Genomic DNA, 5,668 nt, shown 5'->3' with positions numbered 1-5,668 from the left:
CGTTGGTGCACATGTGGTCGCGCGAATTCTCACGACAGCGAATCATGACCATGACCACAACTTTCTCTGATCTGACGAGCAAGTACAATGAGTACCAGGAAAATGTCGCGCGGCCGTTGTTTGTCGTTCTCCTCGACACTGGGAAGACCATGGACGAATTCGCCAAAGCCACGAGAAGCATAAAGCCCATCTCCTACCCTATCTGGTTTGTCGTATTCCTTCAACGTCCTGGAAATCCCCTCGAGGAACACTGTACGCATCCTACTGATAACATCTTCAATGTGGACGTCAGCACCGAGATGCTGGTCCTGTGTTACGATCGCCCGACTCTGGTCGAGTGGTACGCCGTACGCGATAATCGCACCAGAACGTTCGATCTGGCTACGTGGTTCCCCGATAGAGGTCTAATCTTGAAGACGCGAAAGAGCATTTATGCCAGGAGGAGCGATATGTTTGGCGAAGTTGTACGCGTGGCGTCTGTGAAAGTAAGTTTTTCATCTTTTCCGAATTTCGTTGTGCGCCGCACTGATGGTTGCGATTAGCGACAGAACAGGTTGTGAGTGTAGAAAGTAATCACCTTGAAGAAAATCACTTCAAAATTGAATTTGCCGATATTAGAATTAGATATTAGAATTTTTTAGAATCAATATTAAAATTTAACAAATCACAGACATGTAGATAATGACTTGATTTTCTGTTGATAAATGCTTTCAGAACTCGCCGCTAGTCTCACTGAAGAACGGTAAATTCGGCGGGTTTTTGGGTTTAGTGCTGATAGAGCTTAGTAAAGTTATGAACTTCACGGTGAAGATTCTGGATCCAGTGAAGGGATTTGGTAGCTGGAACCAGCAGAAAAACAACTGGACAGGTGCGATCGGCCAGTTGGTAGCCAATGAAGCCGACGTCGCCCTTTCCTTATTCACGATAACGACGCGCAGACAGAACGACATCGACTTTACAATCCCATTGGTACGCTCGCGATACCGCCTCTATTTTAAGGAACCTGAAGTGGCCGCTGTGCAATGGAACTTATACTTAAAGGTAATAATATATTATGTTTACATTAATAATGTATATTATTGTTAATTAATAGTAAAAAGTCGCCAATATTAAAATCTAAAGACATATCCATTTATTTCTTGGAAATTAATGCATTTTATTAATACTGATAAAGACATAATCAGTTTAGACGATTAAAGAGATAAAAATAATTCATATATTTGTGTGACTTGATTTTATATAAAATTAGCTAAAAACAAAAATTCTACAATTCTAAAAATAACGTTCTTACAATTTCTTTTTGCAAATTGTTTAGTTTAAATAAATATTATATATTTTATTGTTAATATTAGATTGTTCAACATGTTTTTACTTTTCCCTATATATTAGTTATCTATATCATATATTAATTATACAGTCTACAATTATAAAATGACGAAAGATTTACAAAGCAAAGATTTTATATTTATTTTCTGTCAAGAAAATTAAATATTATATTTTATCTATATCAAAACATTTACCTTTAAAAAAATTAAAAACTAAATTATTTAAGATTATTTATATTATATCTTTTTTTTTAAAAAGAAAGATAGTATTAAAATAATTTATATAGATGAAGATTTGCGATCACAAAGTCTAGTCAATAAATTATTTGTTGACCACCCATAAATTTTACAGGCATTTGGCTTTGATATTTGGATATCATTAGTAATGATAATAATAGTCACTTCTATTCTGTTGACTATTATGAAGAAGACAAAAAATAGATACCTCTTGATGAACTTAATGTCCGATAATTATATTAATGTTTGGGGAATTTATTGCCAGCAGGGTCTTCCAGGTAATATTTATTATAGAAATATTTAATAATTTTACTTAATATTTGTATTTATATAATTTTTGTATCATTTGTGGTGATATTTTATGCAATTAGTGCGTCGATGTCATGATCACGTCAATGTATGTACATATATTTAGCTCCAGAATAGAACGCATACATATATTTTTTATGCTATCGCAGAATTTCCCAGAGAGTCGCCGATAAGGTTGGCTTTTTTCTCGATTTACATCTCGTCGGTAGTAATTTTGGCCAGTTATTCTGCCTCGTTGATCAGCTTCCTGGCGCTCAATACCCCTAGACCGCCTTTTTCCACTCTAGAAGATTACGTTAATGATGGCACTTACAAATTCATTGTTATGCAAAACAGCGCCGAGTACGACATTCGTAGCGTAAGTCTGTCTTTATTGAGAGCTTAGAAATTACTTTTGTAACACAGTCAGTAATTTTGCAGTAATTTTGATTGGAGCACTCGCGAATAAAAACAAGCTCACGATTATAGTCGAGAATATTTGAAAAGCTTTAACATTACACGACTTATAACATTACACATAAACAAATCTTCGTATTTTAATAATTTTTGTAGAAAATCTGATAATTTTAAATGTTAGAGAACTTAATTTTTATTTGTAGGGAATATATTTATTCTTAAATTTTTTATGTTCTTATAATCTTTATTACCAGCGAGAGTTCGTAAAAGAGTCATTCTATTTCGACTATATAATTGGAAAAAAAACATCACTTTTTTTTCAAATTATAATCTTTTAAATTTCGCAGAATGCCAACGACCCAGTGTTTCTGAAAATGTACGAATTTCTGGAGGAGAAGAAGAATTTACCAGCAACACCGATGGAGGGTTTCGAGCAAGTTAGCAATATTACTTAATTAATGACTTCAATGGCGTTAAGTTTCATTAAGTCGATTCACGTCAATTCTCACGCAGATCTGCCAGCGGGAGAACGTGGCATTTTACATGACGGAGGTGTTTAAAGAAGCTATGGACATGCATGTACGGTGTAAGGTCGTATATATTGATACCGGGAGAATCCATCATTTGGGGCTAACGCTAACAAAAGGAAATCCTTACACTGGCTTTATGAATTATCAGTAAGACCTATAAGTATATTTATTTATTTACATTTATATACTTACAAAAAAATACAGATGAAACCGCTTACGATTGCTTCTTCCTTTTCAAAAATCTGAAAATTCGAATCTTTTTAATATTTTTGTACTTTTTAGCTTGCAGAGATTTCAGCTAAATGGCGTTTTGAACAAACTGCGGAACAAGTATCTCGCAAGAAATTCCCCGAATATTAAGTTGATTAACGGTATAATCGATATAAGCGATGTAACGCCGATTTTGATGATAATGATAGGCGGTATGATCCTGGCGCTGCTTATCTTGATAATCGAGAAAATGTATTATTTGTTTAAAATTCGATCTAAGAACAATGAGTTATCTGTTAAAAAATTGAGTCATAATTTGGAAGTAAAGAATAAATTACGAAAGGAAAACAACAAAAGAAATTTACAACTTCAAGGATTTTATAATAGACTGATTGGTTATTGGCCATAAATAAAAAAACTGCTATATATGTTATAGGTATTAGATGTTTGTAGAAACTTACAATTTTAATTATTAAATTAAATATTACATAATTAGGTATATTGTTTCATAATTCTGATACAGAAGATTTTGAAATATTTCAGTCTTTGTGGAATTAAATTGTAGTCAATTTTTCTACTATTTATACTGAAATTTATAACAATTTTCTTATATAATTATTATTCTGTTAATTAAAGCCATTGATAATATTATTGTAACATATAACACTTATAGTTATATAATTGTATTTGCTTAATTAAAATTCATTTATTAATATTTATAAATTGCTATTAAGAATAAAACGATATATTAATGGAATATATATTAAAGGATCTCCCGATATTTAAATCAAATGCAAAATTAAAGCAAATAAGAGTCTTTTAAAACTCTATTAAAAATTATAGTTTTATCTTCTAATGTATTTTGTATACATATAATATATTTTAAATCACTAATGTTGATAACCTCTAATGACACTGCTGAAGTAGTACAGTCACATTGTAGAAATATTCTATTATTTTCTAGGAACTTTGGAATATTTTTAAATAATATGTATAAAATGTAAAGAACGTTGTAGGAATATTATTAGCATGTGCAAGTGAGATTATCTTTCTGATTTTATAGAATGTTTTATCAAATCATCATAGAATATTCTAATGTATAATAATAGGAATCTTATAGGAAATTATTATAGAATGATCCCCATATATATGTACAAGATGTTCCATATATTTTAATCAATCCATGCAAATATTGTAAAAATCACTAGTGATACAAAAAATATTAAAAAAAGTTTAAAAGTTTTAATAGAGATATCATTAGCAGTACCTTTTTTTATGAATTAGGGCGTTATAGAACATTTTTAAGATTATTAGTGTTTTTTTTAACTTTGTGTGGGACATTGAATTTTATTATTCCCTTATAGAAAAATGCTATTGGAGTAATGAAAAAAACTATTGAAACATATAGTATGTAATATTGGATTTGAATAGCTTTCTAATAATTTCCAATAGTTTTTTCATAAGTTTAATATATATATATATATGTGTATGTATGTATGTATATATAATATATAGTTTAATATATATATAATAGTATTTTTCCATAAGGATTCTATGCTCGACGAAGAAGAATTCTTAGAGAGGGATAGTACGTTCTCACGGTTCTGGAGAGTGAGAGAGTGGATCGAAGAATTCTTTGGAGTGGAAGTCTGAAAAATATAAAAAAAGAGTTCAAGAGTAAGTGACAAGTGCACAGGCGGAATTCATCCCGGCTCCAGGAAAATTGGAGGAAGAGATAATGGAAAAAGAGATAGTGAGGAGGGCGCTATTTGTATACGTTTAAATTCTTCAAGTGTTGGATACCTCCCGAGCATTTTCCTCCGCCCTTCGCGCTCTCCTATTTCTGCGATTTCTTAATGATTTAGCCATGGCTCTCGATTTTCGTATTTTCCGAAGAATCGCGTCGGGAGGTTTTACTAAAATTATTGATTGTTTCATTTAATTTCTTTGATTTAAATGATCCAGCTAGGAGATCAATTTTCTCAAACTGTCACAAAACAGAAAATGTTAATTTTTGCTTATGAAATTAGAAATCTTTTCTAGAAGAAAATTAATTTATAGGAGATAATTTAGTCGGATTGCAGGGAGCTATACGAGTCGTCTCTTTGTCTGAAGTAAATCGGGCGATCCTGAATAGCGAGGAAGAGATTAAGAAAGGGAGAGAATATAGAGAGTTCATTATTTTAAGAAGACAATTTTTGTTATTGATAAGATTTAAGAAAGTTGACCTTCATAGGGAAAATGTCTCCAAAGTGAACTCATTACAATAAAAAGAAGAAAATTAAACGACTCACTACTTGCTGATCTGAATGGTTTCTCAAAAAAAAGATGTCGTTCCGGATCGCAAATTTCCAATCTCCGAAAAAGGGCCTCGAAGCGGGTGAACTTATACAATCCGGAAATGATAGATGTTATTTGTCCGAGCTTTACTCTGAACTTGATTGATTCACTTTAAAAACGATGATAATTCACGCACGGAACACTTGGCCAGAGATTGGACGACAACTGCGGCTTTGTATCCGCACGGAGAGAATTTTTTTTTAATTTACCCTGTAAATCGTGTTAATTGTGGGACAATATAGTATTTAGGCAAATTTTACTGTGCACTACAATAAATTTTACTGTATTTTACTACTGTCATTGTAGTGCACAGTAAAATTT

This window comes from Wasmannia auropunctata, unplaced genomic scaffold (assembly GCF_000956235.1).
Source record: "Wasmannia auropunctata unplaced genomic scaffold, wasmannia.A_1.0 LD336057.1, whole genome shotgun sequence".
Lineage (NCBI taxonomy): Eukaryota > Metazoa > Arthropoda > Insecta > Hymenoptera > Formicidae > Wasmannia > Wasmannia auropunctata.
Note: the sequence above shows the minus strand (reverse complement) of the source record.